This window comes from Phalacrocorax aristotelis, chromosome 1, assembly GCF_949628215.1.
Source record: "Phalacrocorax aristotelis chromosome 1, bGulAri2.1, whole genome shotgun sequence".
NCBI classification, from domain to species: Eukaryota; Metazoa; Chordata; class Aves; order Suliformes; family Phalacrocoracidae; genus Phalacrocorax; species Phalacrocorax aristotelis.
Genome location: NC_134276.1, coordinates 3,831,136 through 3,838,744, shown reverse-complemented (window position 1 = coordinate 3,838,744; position 7,609 = coordinate 3,831,136). Strand labels below are relative to the sequence as shown.

Genomic DNA, 7,609 nt, shown 5'->3' with positions numbered 1-7,609 from the left:
TGCTTTTCAGGAGAAACCCTGGGAAAACCCCTTAATCTGGGTTGTGATTTTCCATGTAAAGGTGGCGGTGATATCTCCAGATACGAGCAGTCTGATGTAAGGATTCATTCACCCAGGTCTTTGCGCTGTTCATTTTTATAGCTCTGGGTAGGGGAAGTTGCTAAGCTGGAAGCTTTTATTTAATTTTCCATTTTATTCATTTTTCCATGCCTCATGCTAGGCCTTTGCATGTCAAAGTTGGCCTCAGTAAAGCAAAATGCCAGTTTGAAGCTGGAGGAATTGGGAATTCAACCCTCTCGCTGATAGCGGTCAGCAGTGCCAGGTCTGCTGATCTGAAAGGAACAACTAAAAAACATGAACCTGGCTTAAAACCTCTGAGTTTTCCTAAAGAAAGATCTTTAAATTTTGTTTTCTTTATTTGAAGCCTAAAATGAGCATGCTTTGCAGTAGCTCTGCTCGATGGACATGGGAAAATTGTGTACTCAGAAATTTTGTTGGTCAGATGAAAAGTAATCAGCTGAGAGGTGTTCTGGCTTGAATTTCTAATGCAAAGGGAGATTTTAATAAAAATTCCCCAGTTTGATGGAGTTGGCCAAAATCATGCCAGGGAGAGGGCTGACAATTTCATTCTGAGCGGTCAGGGGCTGGATCTGGTGTGATGCTGACACAAAATTAGCCCGGGTGTGTGTCCATCTCTGCTTCTGAGATCCTGCAACCGTCTCCCACTGAGATCTGCCCTTCTTCTCGAGGCTGGGTGTCCTCCCAGTGCTCAGCCCGTGTCCTGCAAATGGATGACTAAGTGATACCTCCTGCTGCCATGGCCCACCACTCTGTACCCTGAAACCCCCCACTGCAAAGTGCCTTGGCTGGACAGTCCATAGATGGATGATCCCTCCAGCAGATCAAACCCAGTTCATTATCATAATAACACCAAGGTCATTTTTAGAGGAAATTTAGTCTTAAGGTTATGTTTCCCACCATTTCTATTTCTTTGCCACATGGGAGCACATTTTCTTAAAGATAAAACAGGTTTTTCCCAGAGCTGTGTGGTCCCATGGGCTGAACCTTCACATGCAAAGCCAGCCACACTGTGTTGGACAAATTTTCCCACCTGTCTCATACATTTCACTGCCTGAATACACCAGGGTAGGATGAAAGATGGAAATAGAAAGGGATTTACGTGAGGTCATACAGCACCAAATGATGGTAGGACCTCACTTGGGGTTTTAGGTACTGCTGTAGCCACGGATTACCATCCTTTCTTGCTTTGGAAAAGTAGATGAGGGCAGTTCTGCCAAAATTACTCCGTTTCACCCTGATTTTAAGGTCTAGATATAACATAATTTTGCCAGCACTTGCACTGAAACATCTGAAAGCTGAGCACCAGATCTCTGTGCTGTCCCTCAGCTCAACTCCTTTCCTCTCTTGCTGTCTCCAGGCACGAGGGTTTGGCCTGTGTTTATGGCCCATTTCTCCAGCTCAGCTTGGCACCAGCACAGATGGATCTTCAGATTCCTCAGCTCTGAGCAGCATCACTCCAAATAACCCCCATATACTGCTGCTGCAGGGACCCTAACAGGTCTGGGGAGCATAAGACATCTTCTCCCAGCTCAGTTCCTCCAGGGCCTTCCTCTGACTTTCTCTTCCCAGAAAACTCCAGCTCAGTTTCCTTGTTTCTCAACATCTAATAACATCATGCCTGGTTTGCTTGTTAAAATCCAGCCAACTCTTAAGCCAAGGGAAAGTTATCTGAGTCACTCTGAGCTTCTCCTGAATAAATTCTAGTAGACACATATCAGGCAAGAGGACTTAAAGAGTGAGTGAAGATGACATAGGCTGGATTATTAAGAAGAGCTAGTGTTGGAGTTTTTCTCCATGATGTTTGAGTCCCTCCCTGAGATCTCATTTCCCTTCCTTTTCTTATGCAGTCCCAGGAAAGGAGATGTGCACCAACTACAAAGCCAGATGGGTACCTTGCAATCCCCAACTCTGATCTTCTCTCCCCACCTGTCCCCCTCCCTGGGTATTCTTGCAGAGGAAGGAGCCTCCTCTTTCTATTGTGCAAGAAATTGCTCACGAACTCTCTCTTTTGTGGTTGAGATAGAGCAGATGTCTTAGGAAGTCGTCCAAGCTCGATTGCATTTGATGGGATTTCTCAGAAGGAAGAACCCACAGCAGCTGACAGCCACAGTTACTTCTGGAAGAGTTTAGTTATTGCAAGAAGTTAGAAAAAAAAGCCACCTGCAATAACAGCAAATAACCACCAGCAGTTCCCACAGGGAAAATGTGAAAGAGTTAGATCTATCTGTGTGCTCTGGGAATGTTTCCCAACCTTCTGGGACTCCTGTAGTAAGTCAGAACTAGAAATAACGATTAATTTTTTTAACTCCTATAACAAGCAAGACTTAAAAAACCCCCACCTGCAGCTGTGCCCATGGCAGTCAGGAATTTTTTTTCTTGGGAACACATTGCACTCCACTCTGCACAGCCTTGGTCCAGAACACAGGTTGTTCTGTAGGTCCGTCCTCACCCTTTGTCACTGGACCATGTCTTACGGATGGAAGCCCACCCATCAGTGACTGACAGCAGGCAACTCACTTGGTCTGTGTTGACCAATGGACTTGTATGGAAAACTGTGTCACCTCTTTGCTCACAGTGTCGATTATCTCTGTTGTGACTGAGGGCCAGTAGGAAAAATACACAAAGAATAATTGGGAGAGGAGGCGGAACCCAGCTCTTCCTGGTGGAAGCCCCTTGGTTGTAGGCAAGAGGCAAGGTTCCTCTTGCTCATTGCTCTTGTCTGGCCGCATGAATTTTGCTCTCCTCAGTGCCTGGTCATCCAGCCTGAGCAAGAGAGACAGAAGAGAGCCTCTTCCTCGCTGTTTATCCCGTCCCTACTGTCCCCTCACCCCAATTGCTCCATAGCCTGGTGAATTTGACACTGTTTTGTCTAGTGGGATCTACGGATTTTGGCTCCCTTGGGCTAGGAAGGCCTCCTTTTCTGCATTCTGATCAAAATTCAGCAGCAGGAAGGGAGGGAAGCCTCCTCCTCTTGCTGTGCAGTGGCCTGACTCACAGAATATCATGCAGGAACACTTGAGTCTTCTGTGGCGTTGCCAGGATCCCATCCACCGAGGGAGAGAAGCAGGGTCTCATTCAGCTTCACTGAATCACCCCTAGATTCCTTCTCTCCACGGACATCAGAGGAACTCTGGAAACTTATGACAGTTTTATCACCACACTGGGGCCAAACATCTACTTTTCAGGTATTGTGGAGCCTAAACAGCCTGCCCAAGGGAAGTGCGGGCTTTTGTCCATCTGGCTGTATTAGCCACCCCTGGGAAGTGGGTGCTTGTTTCCCAGCAAGCTCCTCACTGGACTGTTTGTTTCCATTCTATATATGTTGAGTGTCTTATTGCAGATATTGACTTCCCTTTGACATCAGTCAATATTTAGCTCTTGAGTTAATAAATATTTAGGTTTACTTAGATGAAATCAATGTCGTCTAAGTTCTTTCTGCTATCACTCATAGTTAAGCCCTGGGGCCAATGGGTGGAAAAACCCTGACATGCTTTCGAGACCTGTTTCTGCAATGGTATTTGTAGATTGAGTTAATTCTGTTCATGGAAGGTCACATCCTCACCTGTGTTGAATGCTACCTGCAGTATTCATGGTTCATAAGGTCACACAAGGAAGGAAGTACAGCACAGGGATTTTTATTTTCTTTTCAGTTTTGTCGGAACAGCTTCACGTTGGCATCAGCAGATCCATCCGTAGGTTGAAGGGGTGTTGGCTTCTTTCTAATGACATGTTGATGTTTTCACTCAGTTCCACGTCTCTGGATCCTCAAACCCTCAGAGGTTCCTCCATCTCTATTTCCCATATAAACTGGATGGAATCTGAATGCCTTTGAGAAAGTAGAAATCTTTGAGAATCAAAGCTGGACCATGCAGTCCATATTTACCCCATCAATCCGTACTGAAAGAGTCTTCATCATGCATTCAGGGAGCCTGAATCCTACTTGGATGCTGCAAGCTACTTTGGCCATCTCACACCACAAAAAGGTATTGAAGGATGGGATGAGGCCCTTCATCCAGACAATTAAAGTATTAATCACAGAATCACAGAATCACAGACTCACAGCTTGGAAGGGACCTCAGGGATCATCTAGTCCAACCTTTCTGGGAAGAGCAGAGTCTAAACAAGATGGCCCAGCACCCTGTCCAGACGGCTCTTGAAGGTGCCCAACGTGGCCGAGTCAACTCCTTCCCTGGGGAGATTATTCCAATGGGTGACTGTCCTCACTGTGAAAAACTTCCCTCTCGTGTCCAGTCGGAATCTCCCCAAGAGCAACTTGTGTCCATCCCCCCTTGTCCTCTCCATGGGACTCTGTGTAAAAAGGGAGTCTTCATCTTCTTTGTAGCTACCCCTTAAGTAGTGGTACGTGGTGATGAGATCCCCTCTGAGCCTCCTTTTCTCAAGGCTGCACAAACCCAGCTCTCCCAGCCTGTCCTCGTATGGCAGCTTCCCAGTCCTCTGATCATCCTGGTGGCCCTTCTCTGGACCCCTTCCAGCCTGGCCACATCCTTTTTGTACAGCGGGGACCAGAACTGCACACAGCGCTCCAGGTGTGGCCTGACCAGCGCTGAGTAGAGCGGGATGGTGACTTCTTTCTCTCTGCTGGTGATGCCCTTTTTGATGCAACCCAGAATCCTGTTGGCCTTCTTGGCCACAGCAGCCACTGTTGGCTCATGCTGAGCTTCCTGCCCACCAGGACCCCCAGGTCCCTTTCCACAGAGCTGCTCTCCAGCCAGGTGGATCCCAGTCTGTGCTGCACTCCCGGATTATGTTTTCCCAGGTGCATTAAAAATCATTTTGGTGGACAGTCCGGAAAATAAGGCTCATTTACACTGACAATGTGAGAACTAATGAGAACTGTATACCATGCATGCAGACTACAGGGACAGCTCTCAAGATCAAACTCAAACAACAATTTAGGTTGGGAATGACATCTGGAGGTCTTTAGTCCAAAACTCCAAAGTTATGTCCAACTTTTATCCCAGAAAGCTCTTAAACACTTATTCAACATTTTTGCATTTGCTGAAGCTCCATTGATTTCACTTCTGCAGAGGATTATGAGTTTCACTAAACACCTGTGGCCTTTGTTAAATGTGTGGGTACAAGTACGTTGCTGAAACAAGCCCTGCAGCGACATGTGTTGTGGAAAAAAAGGAAACAATAGATGGAATTCAGCTATTTTTAAAATGCTGTTGTTGGAGAAAGCTGTTGGCACACTTTTCTTGCCCCCTAAGCAATGAAGCCTGGTTTCTTAGCCCCCTGGACATTTGCATCCTGCAGTACTCCCAGTTCACAGACTCCCAGATTGGTGGGGGTTGGAAGGGACCTCTGGAGATCATCCTGTCCCACCCCCTGCTTGAGCAGAGACACCTCCCAGTGACCCCTACCATTTTGGTCAGGAAGGGGCAACGACGGGTAGGGCCCTGAGGTACCAGCTGGTGGGCCAGTAGGCACTTGCTGATTGATCTTGCTGCTGCCTTGCAGGATCAGTAAGGAGCTGCCTTTCCGTCAGTGGGCCCATTAACGTAGATTAATTTGCATTTAATTATCCTTTAATTTGCCATTCATTCTCCTTTCCCTGGTTGCTGATATTAATGAAGCTTGTAGGAACTTCATACCCCCAGAGTAGCAAAGACCCTTTTCTGAAAGTAGGGTGAGACTGGTCAGCAAGCTTAAAAGTGTTGATGCTTAATGGCTAGGCAAAAGGACCACATGGGCATCATTTTGTTCAGAAACCAGGCTAGGAGAGCAAAATAACTCCAGTCCCAATAAACGGCAGCATTTTTTCCATTCTGCTTCTCTTCTCAGTCTAACATAAAATGGTTATGAAAGTTTTTTCCTTCTGTTTAATTTGAACGATAAAATTCACCTATACACTGAAGCCTTGGAAGCAAGTTTTTAGCCCAAAGCACAAAATCGTTACTTGATGATGTTAGCCTTTGAGCAGCTAAATTTCAAAAGAAAACATTGATTTAGGGTGCTTTTGCTTGTCACTTGAGAAGATTAAGCACCATATAGTGGGAAATAAAGACAACAAGAGGCCAAATACTAGGAAAATCTTTTATCTGATGGAATTGCTTGCTGAGGGATGCCCTTGCTGCTGATACTTTAAAAGTTTGGTTAGGACAAGAATGAAAACACCTACTGTCTAATATCTAGATCCTGTTTCTTGTAATCTTAATGAAAATACTCTCACTGCAGAGGGTACAGCACAGTCTTCTCCCTTATCTGTCTGCTAATCACTCTCTCCCTCCTCTGAAGCTACCTATAACGTCCATTGCTATGGTAACCGGGCATGGTATGTATCACAGACAAGATGACATATGCATCTTTTCCTGCTTTAATAGCTCCTCTGTTTAGGCTGCCGTCTTCCCTCATTGCTGAGTTCCCCAAAGGACATACATACGTTGACATCATGGGTTTGCATCTCCTTGCAAGCAGCCGCCATGCTCACCCGCTGAACCACTGGCGCCGCAAAGTGCGGTGGGTTGTCATTCAAACCAGCTTTGCATGGACCATAAATTTGTGGTGCGTTCCTCTGAGGTTTAATTACATGTATTTTTAACTGAGTGGAAAGTAAATATTTTGAAAGAAAAAGTGTTCATTAAGCTTGAAGTGTAATTACCCAATAGCTAAACATACCTAGAGAAATGGGAATTATTGCATTCTTGGCTTTGTCAGGCAGGTCAGTCATTAAACTTTAACAAATGAAGCCAATATTTTATCTCAGCAAGTTTGCACCAGCGAACATTGATCCACTGGCTGTTTGTTCATGCTCTAAAACACATACCCATCAATACCCAGAAGCCTTGTGAACCCAAGGACGGGGTCATAATGAAACAAACAGTTGTCAGCAATGATTAGAAGATTTACAATTTCTTGCGAAGAGTCAGTTGCAGAGAAAGCTCAAGATTTAATGGTAAAGGCAGAAGCTGGTCTTCTTCATCACAGAAAGATATGTTGGGTGGTATTAACTGGTAACACAGTCTCCTCCCTTGCGTCCCTCAGCAACAAGCACTCAGGACTATCTCTGTTGCAAGAGATAAGAGCACCAGAAGCCTCTGCTGAGGTGGTAGCTGGATTGATGAGAGATGGTGCCCTCTGCAAAGACCTTACATCTCAGTGGGGACAGGCACACACAGCTTTAGATGGGAAGAGGACACAGAGAGGGAAAGGGACTTGCTGAAGTTCCTGACATCAACCTGTCTTCACACCAACCTTGGCCAGGGGGACTTGAAGAGGTCCAGCAATAAGATGCTGGTTCCATAATGTTGTGCAGCAAACAAAGGTCATCTCATTTCCCTTCTTGAGTGCTGAGCTTGGAGTGTTGCCTTCCTTCTGTTCATCCTCTCCCCCTCAAGAAATAAGCATGAAGGTTGAAGGAGCAAGTCTTGCTTGGCCTTGCCTTACCAAGCAGAAGCTGAATGAAGGTACAGTTGCTGTACCTGAATGCATAGAGATGTGAACATTGTGAAAGGAAAAGAGCTAGTTAAGCTGAAAGCTGCCTCTGGAACATGAATGGCTAAATATG

General features: G+C 45.8%; 1 long non-coding RNA gene across 1 annotated transcript; it reads right to left on the bottom strand.

Annotated features, from left to right (window-relative positions):
- Window positions 1-3,700: 3,700 nt before the first annotated feature.
- LOC142052045 (uncharacterized) lies at window positions 3,701-6,613 on the bottom strand. Its single transcript, XR_012658689.1, has 2 exons — window positions 6,485-6,613; window positions 3,701-3,907 (listed from the first exon to the last, which is right to left on the bottom strand). It is a non-coding gene; the product is annotated as an uncharacterized LOC142052045 (long non-coding RNA).
- Window positions 6,614-7,609: the final 996 nt, after the last annotated feature.